The sequence below is a fragment of the Chiloscyllium punctatum genome, chromosome 43, assembly GCF_047496795.1.
Source record: "Chiloscyllium punctatum isolate Juve2018m chromosome 43, sChiPun1.3, whole genome shotgun sequence".
In the NCBI taxonomy this organism is placed as follows: domain Eukaryota; kingdom Metazoa; phylum Chordata; class Chondrichthyes; order Orectolobiformes; family Hemiscylliidae; genus Chiloscyllium; species Chiloscyllium punctatum.
In genome coordinates this window covers 2,148,226-2,164,284 of record NC_092781.1, presented here as the reverse complement: position 1 = coordinate 2,164,284, position 16,059 = coordinate 2,148,226, and positions in this window count along the sequence as shown.

The window sequence follows — 16,059 nt, the reverse complement described above, 5'->3', positions numbered from 1 at the left end:
TCTTCCCGAATGTGCGTGGGTTTTCTCTGGCTGCTCCGGTTGTCCCCCATAGTCCAAAGATGTACAGTCCACGTGAATTGGCGATGCCACATTGCTGGAAGTGTTCAGGAATGTGTTAGTTACATGCATTAGTCAGGGTTAAGAAAATGTAGGGTTATGTGTGGTCACTCTTTGGAGTTTCGGTTTGGAGTTAATGGGTCGAAGGGTCTGTTTCCCCATAGTAGAGTCAAAGAGTCATACAGGATGTGTACAGCATGGAAACTGACCCGTCAATCCTACCCGTCCATGCTGACCAGATATCCAACCAAATCTAGTCCAATCTGCCTGCATCCCGCCCATATCCCTCAAAGGCATTCCTATTCATATACCTATTCAAATGCCTTTTAAATGTTGCAAATGTACCAGACTCCACCACTTCTCCTGGCAGCTTATTCCATGCACGTGCTACCTTCTGCGTGAAAATGTTACCCCTTGAGGTCTCTATTATATCTTTCCCCTCTCACCCAATCCTATGCCTTCTATTTCTGGACTCCCTGACACCAGGGACAAATACTTTGCCCCTTTAGCCTATTCATGCCCCTCATAATATAGTAAATCTCTATACCGTGACCCCTCAATCTCTGACGCTCCAGGGAATACAGACCTAGCCTGTTCAGCTTCGCCTTATAGATCAAATCCTCCAATCATGGCAACATCCTTGTACAACTTTCCTGAACCCTTTCAAGTTTCACAACATCTTTCCAATAGCCAGGATACCAGAATTACACACAACATGCCAACAGTGGCCTAACCAATGTCCTGTACAGCCATAACATGGCCTGCCAAATCCTGTACTCATTAGTCTGACGAATAAAAGAAAGGATACCAAATGACTTCTTCACTAGCTTATCTATCTGCGACTTCACATTCAAAGAGCTATGAACCTACACTCCAAAGGTTCTTTGTTCAGCAACACTCCCTCGGACCATACCATTAAGTGTCTATGTCCTGCTAAGATTTACTTTCGCAAAATGCAGCACCTCGCATGTATCAGAATTATCTCCATCTGCCAGTTCTCAGCCCATTGCCCCATCTCGTTAAGCTCCTGTCGTAATCTGAAGTATCCCCCTTCGCTGTCCACTACACCTCTAATTTTGGTGTCCTCTGCAAACTTCCTAGCTGTACCTCTTCTGCACGCATCCAGATCATTTTTGTGAGTGACAAAAGGTAGGGGACCCAGCACTGATCCTTTTGGCACTCCACTAGTCACAGGCCTCCAGTCTGTAAAGAATCCCTCCACCACCACCCTCTGCCTTTTACCTTTGAGCCAGTTCTGTATCCACATGACTCGTTCTCCCTGTATTCCATGAGATCTAACCTTGCTAATCAGTCTCTCATGTCAACCTTGTCTAACGCCTTACTGAAGTCCAGATACACCACATCTACTGTTCTGCCCTCATCAATCCTGTTTGTTACTTCTTCAAAAAACTCAATCAAGTTTCTGAGACATGATTTCCCACGCACAAAGCCATGTTTGACTATTCTAAATACATGTAAATCCTGTTCCTCAGGATTCCCTCGAATAACATGCCCACCACTGATGTCAGGCTCACCGGGCTATAGATCCCTGGCATGTTCTTAACACACTTCATAAACAGTGGCACCACGTTTGTAAACTTCCAGTCTTCTGGCATCTCACCTGTGACTAACTCTTCGTAAAAGGGCAAGTGGACAATTAATTGATATGCGATTGTGCTGACACACACACACACATGAATATTGTCAGCTTCAACAAATGAAGCCTTTTTTTCTTCTGACAGAGATCATATTGATCTTCGGAGGAAGTGATCCTAACATGAGTGCACATCTGGTGGGAGACGAAGAGCCCAATCACATGTGAGCTGTTGCCATGTGCATATTCATTTCATTGTCAGGTCGATGAGACTTCACACTACGAAGATAGTTATTTCAGATTTCCAAAAATCAAAAGTTTGGGGAAAATGAAGAAACGGTTCGAAATGAATTTAGTCGACTATTGAATGAGTTGGCGGGAGATAACACAATTGATGAAGTGGTAAATAGTTAGGAGTCGAGCCTTCGATTACAAGAGCATATGAAAATGGTGGTCAGCGGCAAATGGAATCCTACCCGATAAATGTGCGATCATCAATTCGTATTGTTTGAACAGAACAAACATGGAAAGCGAATTCATAATGAATGGTACAATGCTGGGAAGCACTGAGGATCAGAGGGACTTTGGTTTGCATCGATATCATTCCCTTAAGATATTAACACCGGTGAAGAAAATGATTATGAAGGCAGGATTGTTATTTGGTGTTATTAAGCCTGGCGCAGAGTTTAATTGTAGTATGGTTTGGCTGCAAAGTTGATTTGACTGCATAGGGAACATATGGTGTGCCCTTCTGGAATCCAAATCTCTCACGGGATCAGACTGGAGGTGATCACACTGGAGAGGGTGAAAAGGGAGGTTCAACGCAATGCTGCCTGGGACTGAAAAACTTCCGTTATCGAAGAGAGCTTGGACAGATTGCAGGTTGTTTTCCATCGAGCAGTGGAGATTGAGAAGAAACACGGTTGACATGTGATAAATGGTGAAGAATGCAGTGTGATGATACTGGTCCCTTAACGAGATTACGTTTCCTTGATTTTGTTTTCCAAATTGGTTTATAAAGACAGGGTTTCTGAAATGTCTGCATTTATCTAAATGAGGAAGCTTCTATGACGTTTTTTTAAAAATACTGAGACAATGAAAATGGCGTGGCTCCTTCTCTCAGCTCAGCTTTACTCTGGTTTGGTTTAATTTGTTTTGGGTTTAGCCAGATTTTATGTTTTCAGGTTACCAGTCAAGAAAAGAGTTCCATCCTGATTCTGTGTCTCTGATATCTTTTATGTGAGAACCTGTGTTTGAATTTAACTTATTTTTGTTAACGGGTTTTTGTTTATCGTTGTTTCAAGAATTAGTGACAACATCAAAAATTTGGGGTAATCTGTTACGTTTTTGGATAGTTTAAGTTATTTGATATGCTGTACGCTTTTGTGTGTGTTTCATTCGTTGATATTGCAAATGAATTTTGTCTTGGTTAAAACTGATTAACTGTGCCAGCTCCATCACTTGTGGAACATCCGCTGAGCACCCATTTAAAACAACTAGAACAGTTACGTTCCAGGATGTTTTCTGAAAATATTTTGATTGGGTCTAGCCTGGACCATCTAGGGTTTGTGGCAGTTAGCGTGATTTGTTCTATATTTAGAATTTAGGATTAAATTTACTGGACTCAAGGGCAGAGAATGGTAGGTGTTTATGTTTTTTTAACTGGTATTTCAATCCAGTAATTTTAAAATGTGCTCAGGGCTGAAAGAAGTGACTCTGAGGGCTTTATAAACGGGGAACGAGGAAAGGTTGCTGGCATTGACAGTCAAGGTGGAGTTGGAGCTGCCATCTTGCATGAGATAGGAAGTGATAATTATAGCAATCACTCAGAAGTTACGTTTGTGGAAACGCCCTCAGAATCTTTGCATATGGCTAAAATTGAATAGAAAATGCAACAGCCTGAATTAGATGAAAAAGGAAAAGAAAGGGCAAAAGTTATGAAGCCGTTTCCAATGCAGTGAAGCAGAGGAAGGAGGAAAAGAACGAATTACTTTAGCAGAACGAAAAGAAAAAAAAGAAAAGAAAAGAATGAAAGGAGAGAGAGGAATGGAAGAATGAAAAGGAGTTTGAACTTCACAAATTGACGGTTCGATAGGAAAAGTATCTGAACAGAATGGAAATGAAGCCTGAAGGCAAGTTTTAGTGTGTAAGAAAGTCAGGATGAGCAAACCTAAAGTTGTCAAATGACTGTTGGGGATCTGTTTAAAAATATTCAACCTACGATTGATAAGAAAGACTTGGAAACCGTTTCCATCTCATTTCAGAAGGTTGCAAAACAAGTCAAATCGCCAGTGACCATGTTGGTTTTGTTATTCCAAATAAATGTAGTTCGTGATGTATTGGTAGCTCTATCAATGGAGTAATCTCGGACATAAAAAGAGGCAAAGAAAGTAATTTTTGGTATGTATGAGCTTTTGCCAGAAGCCGACAGACAACAATTTAGCAATCTCAAGCCTGGCCAAACTTATATTACGGTTGAAATGATTTTTTTTAAATTCCGTAAAATAAAAGGGAAATTAAAATAGAGCAAAGGTACAACTCTCTTAGGGAGAGAATATTTTTTGAGGAGTTCAAAAATTCAGTTTTTGAAGTATAGAGAACTCATGTGGAATAGCAGAGAGTGAAAACTGAAAGATTAGAGGCTGTAATGGCAGATGATTACGTCTTGATTCCAATATAAATTTCAATCCATGAGGAAACCGAATTAGGGAAAAGAGAAATCCACACGTCTTCAGGGAAATGTACGACTTGGTGGAGATCATGAGGATAACATACTACTTGAGAAAAGGAAATCGTGGAAGGGATAAGAGAAGTTAAAACAAGGTCTGATGCTTTCACTGAGATAAATAATGTCACTGAAATCAAAGGTTATACTCTCCACTCCATGTAGCTGACCAATAACTGTCTTCTCTGCTCTTTCCAAACCATTTATATTCTTCCTGTAATGTAACAAACTGAATTAAACACAGTACTCCAAGTGTGGCCTAACCAAAATCTGATAAGTGTGCAAGACATCACCCTGACTCTTGAACTCAGTTCCCTGACCAATAAAGGTAACCATGCCATAAGCCTTCTTTAGAACCCTATCGACTTGTGTGACCAAATTTTGGAAACAATGGAAATGAAGCATAGGTTCCATCTGCACATCAATGCTGTTCAGAGTTCTGCCATCAACTGTATACTTCTCCTCAAGATTTAATCTGCCGAAGTGCAACACATCGAATGTACCTCTAGGAAACACCATTTGCCATTTCTCTGCCCATATCCACAACTGATCTATATCCCGCTGCCTCCTTTGGTAGTTTTCTAAAATATACACAACTCCACCGATATTTTTATTTTCTACAAACTTATTAATCCACCCATCCTGACTTGACAACTTGCTTAGAGGTGAAAAATGTGTTGCTGGAAAGGCGCAGCAGGTCAGGCAGCATCCAAGGAGCAGGGGAATCCATGTTTCGGGCATAAGCCCTTCTTCAGGCTTTCTCATTCCTGAAGAAGGGCTTATGCCTGAAACGTCGATTCTCCTGCCGCTTCGATGCTGCCTGACCTACTGTGCTTTTCCAGCAACACATTCTTCAGCTCTGATCTCCAGCTTCTGCAGTCCTCACTTTCTCCAACCTGCTTAGAGGTATGCGAACGCCAGTGCAGAGTGATGATCGAGAAGGTGGAGGGACAGTAGAAAGGCTGCGATGATTGGGTTTCGTTGACAATACATTTAGGTAAGAATAGAACACGAGTCAGAGTGAAGTCGTAATCAAGTCTAATGCCCATCCTTTGCACCTTTCAATGAAATCTAACTTCAGTTTAAATTCACGACCTCACACCAAATGGTGTGTTTCATTCCCTGGAAAGTGAGCCTGTTTTGCGTGTGTGTGTGTCTTTTTTTTGACACAAGTATTCAAAACTATGTTCACATCTCCATGTATTTCGGAGAAACTGAAAACATTGAACAGAACATGGCCAGTGGGCCATTGGTTCCTTTTCCTCCATTCAATCTGAGCACTCATGATCATCCATCTCAGGTCATTGTGCAACAAGTTTTCTCTGCTACGTTGACCCCTTTAGTCTGAAGAATGAGATTTATCTCCATCTCGAAAACAGTCCATGTTTTGACGGAAACAGTTTCTCATGCCTATGCATTCCACAGGCACGTCATTTTCTGGGGAAAGATATTTCTTCTCAACTCAGTCCCATATGTTTCATTTCTCAGACTGTGTGCTACTGTTTGATTTCCTGACTATCCAGAATATTCCTTCAGCTTTTAACTTGGCCAGTTGGAAAGTTGTGGTTTCCATTTGATTTCATATCATTTGTCGAAACGTCAGTAAATACACACGTAAGTAATTCAATCTTTATTCATCCATCAGTCCTAATATCGCAGGGGTCAGATGATGAATTCTTTATTTTGGCTTCTCCATAGCCAGGGCTTTACTCTTCAGATAAGAAAAAAAAAATACTCGCAAAAATGCATCTCTTGTGCTAACATATGTGCTTCCTCTGTCTGTTGCTTATCCGCTCTCCCCACTTTTCCATCATTATAAAATGGATCAATTCATTTCCAAAAAAAGCTTAATAGAATTCAAAATCTCAACGGATTCCCTTGTCAGAGATGATGTGAGGTTTCGTAATATTCGCAATGACCTTCTGTTTCTGTTTCAGATCTCCAGCTTCTGAAATATTTTTCTTTTTATTTTGAATGCCAATGATTAAACACATTTTGTTCCGAGGGAGATAGCCAACCTGTAATGTTCACTGAGAAATAGTTTCCATATGCCGTCTGCTACAACAGGATCAAATCATTTACTTTCTGTAAATGTGAAAAAGTAAGGTATTCCTGAGAAGATAGATTGTCGAATGTGATTAATTATTAGTTAAATCTGCTTAAATGGATATGTCAGTGCATTCGTCAACAGCTGTCTGCATTTTATTTCAGTCACGGCAGACGTTATTGTATTTGAGCAGCAACTGAGGCGTTGCAGCATGAAGCCCAATTCCTGCACAAAATCCTGAACAGAGAGACTTATAGCCCAAACTGCTGAATCGCCATAACAGTGAAAAAAATGTGAAGAATGACCATAAGATGATGAAATTGGCAAAAAGAAGAAAGAGGAGGATCATGGATTTTCATCGACTGCCCATCTCTTCGTCTCTCAGAGACACTGCACCGCTTTTAATTCGTCATTTCCTGAAGCCAATGCTGGTCAGTAAAATGCATCTGACCGTCAAATTATTAAGCAGGAATATCAGGACACATTGAACACATGGATTTTCGATGTTATGAATTAACTTGATTGTTCTAAAGACTGGAGACCACTGATCAGCTAATGTTACCAAACAAAACCACGGGATGTTAGACCTACGATACAAATGTCTACATATAAAGTACTCGAATATCTTGTCAAAATAAGTAATCGCTGTTTCTGTTCCAGAAACCACAGCTGCCGTTTTCTCACTGTAATATCGACTTTTCGGTTCTGGCAACAAACAGCCGCACCTCAATCAAAGTGAAAGTGACAGTGAAATTCCCCCCTTACTGAATGCCTTCCTGAAATCCATATTTAACACATCATTTGCTTTACCCTCATGCACTAATTTGGTCACATTCCCAACGAACGCAATAAGGTTTATGAGGCACGACCTATCCTTCACAAAAACATGTTGACTATCGTTAATCACCTTTTTTTGTCTCTCTGGGCGATTATAAATTCGATCTAATAACCATTTCCAACACGTTGTCCACAACCGAAATAAGGCTCACAGATCTGGAATGACCATGGTTGTCGCTACCCCCAGCCCCCACATCTTCTTGAAGATTGGTATCCTCCAATCTTCTGGCACCATTCCCGTCGACAATAACGATGTAAAGATCAAAGCCAAAGCTCTGCAACCACCTCCCTGGTTTTGATTGTATTGAGAGTATTGATTTTCACACGATCCAGAATTGCTAACACCTCTTCCTTTTCAATCTCAATCCCATTTCGTCTATTAGACTGTATCTCAGTATTCAACTCAACAACATTTTTCCATTGTGAATACTGACGAAGAACATTCGTTTAGGACTTCGACTATCTCCTCTGACTCCACGCTCAACTTCCTACTACTTTTGTCGATTGGCCCGAATCTTACTTTTGTCATTCTTTCATCCCTGATATACCGAGGGAAAGCCGTACGGTGCTCTTTGATCCAAATCACCAACAACTTCTCATGTCCGCTCTACGTTCTTCTTCACTCTCTCTTTCGGGAATTCTTTGCTGACATTACTTCTCAAGCGCCCTAAGTGAGCCTTTTCGTCTTAATATTACTTTAGCCTTCTCATTCCTCTTCCGTGAACCACGTCTCCCTCGCTGTACAACTCCCTCCCTTATGTAATGTTCTTATGTAATAATATATTCCTCCTTTGACCGGGTGGGCTTATCAAAAAAGACACCTCATTCAATTTCACATCAATTTGATACGCAACACTATCGATTAGCCTCTAAAAATTCCCTCCCAACTTGGAATAACACGAATTCTTTATCTCCACGTGCAAAACATAGAAACAAGAGAACACTTTCAACTGCTCGACCCTCTTCCGCCAATCAACAGGATGTTTTGCTGCTGTGCTGCACATGTCTGCACTCAGGCTTCATCGCACCTTCAACGAGGCAAATCCTCTCATATTTCAATCTGACAATTTATGGACCATCTACTGAGGTTTGTGCAAGTCTTTTCCAAATATCGATACCCTTTTTTCTGTTTGTATCTATATTTATCTGTGTGTGTCTGTGTTCATGTGTGTCTGTATTAGTATGTGTGACTGTGTATATGTGAGTGAGTCTCTCTGATTGTGTACCATGCGCATGTGCCCTTGTTTGTGTGAATGCGTTTGAGTGACTGTGTGTGTATGTAACTGTGCGTGTGTGTGAGTCACAATGTGTTTAAGAGTGAGAGAGTGTGTGAGTGTTTGAAAATGAGTTGCGTGCTTTTATGTGTATGTCTGTGAGTGTATGTGTGTGAGTGTGAATTTAAGAGAGAGGGTGTGAGTGAACGCGTCGGTGTGAGAGAATGTGAGTGTGTGTGTGTGTGTGTGTGTGTGTGTGGCGTGGAGTTTGTGGTGTTTGGAGGTAATCACTCCCAAAATGGAATGGAGCCAAATTCCCAGGCTACGTCCCAGTAGCAAATTGATATAGAATGACTGTAATTCTCGCTCACTCTTTGTGACTGATCACAAAGTTCAGGGGATAAAGTTCTTTGAACAGTCATTTGAACATGAAGGAACGGAGAGCAGGAGGCGTGATTTGACCCATTGACTCTGTGCTTTCCCTTAATTGAATTGCAAGATCACCTTCCTTCCCTCTTGCTGACGTACACAAAGAGGTGATTTCGGAGGAAGTGAGGACTGCAGGTGCTGACCATCAGAGTTGAAGATTTTGGTGAATGCTGAGTCTGTGATTCTCACCCCACACCGATCCTAAATGCCCGGAATCTTGACGGCTTTTGTGACCATTCCATGTTGTCTCTGATAAAATGAACGCACTGTCAGAAGATGTTGGAAGGAGGGAAACATGTTCAGCTGATAACATGCAGATGTCTTTTGTATGTTAGAATTGTACCAGCCTCCTCCACTTCCTTTGCCAGCTGACGACATTCACGCACCACCTTATGCATGAAAACGTTACCCCACTCTTCTCATTTAATTCGCTTGCCTGTAATCTTAAAATTACGTTCTCTAGTTTTGGTGCATCCAACCAACAGAGAACACCTCAGTGATTCGCCTCATCTGTGCTCCTTCTGATTTACTACATCTCCATATGGTACCCACTCACCCACTTGCACTCCAGGGAAATGAATTCTAGCCTATCCAGCCTCTCGTCCAAACATAAACTCTGCAGTCTCGGTAACATGCTTGAAAATCTTTTGTTACACTCTTCCAAATTTACTATTATCCTTCAAGCAGCAGAGTGACCAGAACTGTACGGTTTACGACAAGTGACCTCACCAAAGTCTTATGCAGCTCTAACATGACATCTTATCTCCGACATGCAATACTCTGACCAATGAAGGAACGTCCATCAAAACCAATGTTCATTATCCTGTCAACCAGTGATGTCACTACAACTATCTACGTACTTACACCCCTTGGTCTCTGTTCAACAACACTCCACAGGCTTTACAGTAGACTATGTAAGTCCGCCCAGGTTTGTGTTTCCAGCTTATCACGTCCCATCCTATTTAACTATTGATCATAAAGAAATCCCTTTGTACTTGGGGACCGTCCTTTTGCACCTTCTCTGAAAGATCTCCAATGAAATAATGTATTTCCTTAACTAAGGGATACCAAACCTGCTCACGATGTTCCCGACGAGGTTTTCCCAGAACCTTCCATTTCAATCACACTGGAACTCACCATCAAATTGGATTCAGGAGACAGCGAGTTGCAGACTTCCTTCTGCAGTGTTCCCATGTCCATACCATCCCTACATTGCGACTGGAGCTTGATGGAGATTTCCACACACGGGAGACAGGACATTGTAGCCAAACTGGATTTCAGAGATATGGAAGTGATTCTGATTGAATAGGGAATGTTTCCGGCAAGCAATCAACACACTAATTGTCATATTTTAGATGAGGGTTGGGTACTGGGGACAGAGTTTTTTAAAAAGAGACGCAGATTAGCTACCATCAAAAATGGTTCTGACTCTCTGTTTTTGGAGGAGTGCGTGCCATTTCAAAACACGTGGAAAGGAGAGCATGGCATTGCTCGAGGATCTCAGCAGATCTGAAAGCACCCGTGGAGTCAGATAAGGCAAAACAAACGTTTTGGCTCAGCTGGACCGTTTCAGAATAATTTCCCTACTGGCGATACAAATCACATAATTTTACAAAGATTTCTGAACAAGCTTCCACGTGGACTTGTGTCAAATGGTGTTGGCCGTGACTCGCTCATCAGTTTCACCTGATAGGGGCTGACCGCTAAAGAATTGGGGATGGGAAGAGCAATTCTGAGCTCTGAGGACTTTCATTAAGATTTCAGAATAACCTTTCAGATTCTCTCTCTCTGTCTCTCTTTCGAGCTAACTGTAAACGAAGCTTCAGAAGTAGAGAAATCGCTGTTTGTTGATTATTAACTGCAGACAAATGAGTTGGAAGATCAAGCCGGAATGCCCAGTCCAGGATTGGGCAGAGATGTAATATCATCCCACCTCTTTACACATCTCGCTAATCGTAAAGTACTGTGGTGCTTTTCAATGTTCAGACAAGAATGAGCAAGAATGTTTAGGGCCATTTGAACTTATGTGTTTCTTGCCTATCTTGCACAGGAACGCATTTGGCCACAAGGAGAGAGAGGTGGATGCCCAGAGATGAACAGTTTCGGGGCTGGAAAATACGTCCAGAAAGACTGTTTATGCGATCATGTTACTTCGCTATGCTTAGACACCGTTGGAAACAAAAACGCATCATAAGCGGCTATATGGGCTCTTCCAGACGGGAATCGGGATAAACAACTGGGACAGTTCACATACACCTTTATATTGACAGAAATACAAGCGGCTTTGTCATTTCTGATTGCATTGTCGACAGAATGGGCACGTTTTCAGATCAGTGACGTATGTGTCAGTTCTGAACAGTTAACTCTGCTTTCTGTCCCTGCAGATGATAAGAGCCTGGCTGGCTTTAGGACGCAGTCTGGTTGTTATTGATTTCCAAAAGAGTAAATAGAGCCAATTTGGTCCATCACATCTGCACTGCCCCTCCGAAGAGCATCCCACCATTTTTCTGTAACCTTGCATTTCCAGCCAACCTAGATAATCTGAATTTTACGACTGTCGGAGGAAACCGGAACACCTGAGGAAACCCACGCAGACACGGGAGGGGGTTAATGCAGGAAAATCGCTCAATCCATCGCTGATGGTGGAATTGAGAACAGTACCTGGCGTTGTGAGGTCGCAGTGCTAACCACTCTTCCCTCCTTCGTTGACGGCCTTCAGCATCTACAATGTACCTTCTCATGTACCACACAGGACACTGTTTTCGAGTGGACCACCCGCCTACTCCCAATCTAATCAGGCCTCCGATCACTCACTCTCCGAGTTAAGGTCGAGTCTGTCGATAGTTCCGGTTAAATCGATGAGTTCTAATCGAAGCTTGCTTTGATTGCTTTCTGTCTCCCCACATAACTGAAAGCTTTTCATCGTTTTACGGACTGAACCAGAATCTCGGATTATACAAATGCAAACAGCTTAGCATCATGTAATACCGTTAAAATAATGCAATTTTCCGATCGGAGTCGCCGAGCAGGTAACACTTCAGGGTATGCTCTGAGCAGCAAAAGACCAGTCAATTCGCCTCAGCATCAAAGCATAGGGAAGTGACAAATGTTGATTGTCATGGTGTTTCCGGGACTTCTTCAGACCTCCTTTCTACCCTGGTAACGTTCTAATAAGGAGAGTTTTACAAAGTGGTTTGCATCTTACCAGGAGAGAAGCAGAAAAGAATGGGGAATAGCAAGACAGCCATCGCTGCTTTCTGGATGTCGACATCACATGCAGTCCTGTTGTCATACATCAGGAAATCAACCTGAGCTAAGCTTTTATGACAGAATAGAGAGCACAACAAAGCAGGTAACGTAGTCAATAGGAGCCCTTCCTTGTGACCAAGACATCCATCCCTTTCTCCGACAGATTGATCTCCGTTTGTCCGCTTTGAGAACATGTTGTCACGTTTCCCTTACTGTCTGGAAATGAACCGTCAACGAGAAGACGGCGCCACAATAGAGTTAGCGAATTGTACACTTCTAAATGGTGACGATTTTTCACTTTGTCTGAATGTTAATGGGGATCGCTTTCCTGCAGGTGTCCTGCTTTACGATTCGGGCCAATGTTTTGGGTGGGGGTGAGGGTGAATTCCACTCAAGTATTCCATCCCGAATCCATGCCCTGCTACAGAAGATGAGTTCTCTCACATGTTGAATAAAGGAATCCTTGTTGGGTCCGGCGAGGGAGCATGGAGGTAAACGTGATTGAGGGTCCACCCTCTGATATGAATTGTTTGCCTTTATTTCCCATTGGACAGTAACATTCGAGGGAGCAGGGCTACGACCCTCTGATTCACAATGACTTAAGGTACAAACAGCATCGTTAAAATGAGTACAAATATACAGAAAGTGGTGATATGGAGAGAATGCTGGTGTACCCAGCAAAACACTATCGGATTGCACAGCTACGATAGCGCTACACTATCAGGGGGACCATCTTCCAGCAAAGACTATACACAGATGCAACGACATAAATACTCGCAGAGAGGAATATAGAATCAGAATTCCCGTTTAGATATTGTGTGAATTACATGCAGAGGAGTGCCCAGTGCTAAAAAAATGATCAGTCAATGGTGCTATACAAGAGTTCACTCGCGGATTTGAAGACAGGGAGGCGACAGACTCCGAGAACTGACTGTACCTGCCATGGGTGACTGGCACTGACTTTTGTTTGGAAAGCTGGCACATTGAAGGAAACGCCATGGACATAAATTCATTACAGTCATGGAGAAGGATTGGATCAGTCGGAGAGCGAACATGATTCTGATCTGAAGTAGAAAACCCCTGCACAATTTGTTGCAACACACTCATTTTTTCCGACATTTCCCAACTCAAAACTCAGAAGTAAGAAAGGCCTGATTATGGACAGCCCTAATTCCTGTTGTATACTCCATTTGATGAGTGAATCAGGTTCGCTAAGTCCACCGGACATTTTTATTTACTCACAACACACTAACACCAATGAAAGTGAAATGTTTTCGACTTGCAAACAGCGCAGATGTTAAATCTCATCCTCTCTCAAACATGCTCCCTCCTCACCCCCCGGCGAGTTTGATGCTTCCCTTGCTAATTTGTTTTTTTCCATTGCTGCGGGGTTACCCATACCCTGGACTGAATCAATTTCCGGAACAGAATATAGAACTGTAATAAAGTTGATATTGGGTCTGATAATCTCAAAACATGACAAACGAATTAGCAGTAAGAGATGCACGTCGCCTGTCGAAATCGCATGCCTGTAAGTCGCAGATGCCCAACACAAAAGAACACGCTGGCGACAATTTTTCAGTTCATACAAATGAAGGCGGAAAACTCAGGAAAACTACAATTAGCTCCAACTATTCTTGGACAAAGGGAAGTGCAAGCAAGCATTTCCAACAAGAGGCCCAGTAGGAAACTTATTGTGTTTCTTTCACTTTCTGTTCACCCCGGGAAATTGTAAGTCTGTGAATCTCACTGTCAAAGAAAGTGATTGAATTTGAAACTTTCCACGTTACTGTGTAGATACATTACATAGATATAGAAGATAAGTAGAGAGGGTGGTTAAAAGGTGATTGGCTTATCAGTGTGAACATCATAACTTCTGAAGCATGGTCGCGAGGCTGAACGATAGAAGGATCTTAATTTGCATAAAGGCAACGTTTTATATTAATGTTAAAAAAACCGAGGGCAGCAATTATACAACTATAATTAGGGAATTGGGCAATGTTGTTGAACAGAGAAATAAGGGGCATGGGTGCATAATTCTTCCTGGAGAACTGTGTGAAGGACTGTTCATACTCCCTTGGGAATATATGATTGCGGTCAAGATGATTCTGAAGACATTTACGAGGAGGTTGCTGCAAAAAAAGTGTTTGAATAATAAAGAGAACGTGGATAATTTTTCACTTGTGCCTGGGAGGGTATAGGGGTGACCTTTTACAGTTTTAATAATCATGAGGGGCACAAAGAAGATAAATAGGAGGTATCCTTTCCTCACTGTGGGTGATTAGAAGTGAAAGCGTTTTTTTTAATATGAGTGGAGCTAAGCTTCAGAAAAAAAAACCTGAGGCGTATTCATTTTAAACATTAATGGGTTCATGTTTGAAGTGAACTTCCAAATGAAGTCTTGGATATGGGTGCAGATGCAAAGTTTAGAAGGCGTTTGGATTGGAACACGAACAAAGTTTCGGCAGATTCTGAACAGGAGGAGACAGGTGGGAATGAATGAGTGTGAGATAATGTTTGTAATGGAATGGTTGTACTCAAGTGTCTTTTTCTGTTCTGTATGACTCTATGCCTTATAGAGTTTTTGAGAGGACATTGAAAGAAAAGACAAAAAGAGAGCCTGTTCTTTGCTGAAGTTTCCACGCTGTAGTTTTGCATTACTTCATTTGACTGCCACGAGAGTTATGGGGAAGAGAAACTGGCAATTAAACTTCTTTAGAATTGTATTGGACACTGTTGCGGGGACGACTTATCAGAGGTAATCCATTTAGGCTACGGATCTCTGGCACGGAGACTGTCCATATTGATCAGAAGGTAATGGGTGTGAGAGAGATGAACAGAAGGCAAGCAGTGCGAGGGAGATGAGCTGAAGGTAAGGGGTGTGAGGGCGATGAGCTATGGTCACTGGGGAATCTATAGCTGGGCAACAGATAGGAGAGTCTGTAGAAAGGAGAGAGTCTAAATGTGGGTGTGTTGCCCCACAGGAGCCAAGCGTTCGTGATGTCTCAGATCATGTTTTTGGAAACCTTAATGGAGATGGGGAGCAATTTAAACTCTTGTTCCACGTAGTCGCCACCGAGATGGTTTGGGAAAGGGATGGTGATCTTAGGCAGAAATTCAGGGAGCTAGGGTGAAAGCCTAAAACGAGAACAAGCAGAGTTGTTATTTCTGGTTTGTAACCCTGTGTCACGTGCTAACAAGGCGAAGAAGAGAGACAAGGGAGAGAGACGAGTTAAACGCGTGGCTACAGGGATGGTGGAGAAGGAAGGATTCGGATACTTGGATATTTTTGTCTCATTCTAGATCCAGTGAAAACGGCATGTTTTACACCTGAAGCAGGGGGTTACGAATATGCTGGAGGAAACGGGCGGTATTTGTTCATGATCTTTGGAAGGGTTTAAACCCATTCAGCAGGTGTATGGGAACCTGAATTGTAGTTCCAGTGTTCAGGAGGATGAGAAAAATGATTTCATAAATAGGTTTACAAAGTCGCATGAATTTCACGGCAGGGTGGAAAGTGGTTGGAAGTGTGTCGATTTGAACACCAGGAGCATCTACAATAACCCAAAGAACTTGCAGCATTGGTTTTCGATGTTGTGGCCATTTCAGACATGTGGATAGCACAGGGATAGTCATGAACGTTGCCGGTGCCGAGGGAAATGGCATATAGTGTGAGAAATGATGTCGTCATCCAATTGCACCGAATGGGAAAAGGGATTCAAAGCTTCCAGAACAAACAGCAGGAGAAAATGAGGTCAAACTCATGCTTTGGGAAAGGATTTCTCATAGCGGCAACATGATATTCTGATGGAATGAAGAATGGGTGGAGACCCATTATTCAGTGGTCATGCAACACATTGGTACCAGCAATATAGGGACAAAGGAGGGATGAGACCCTGAAGGCAGA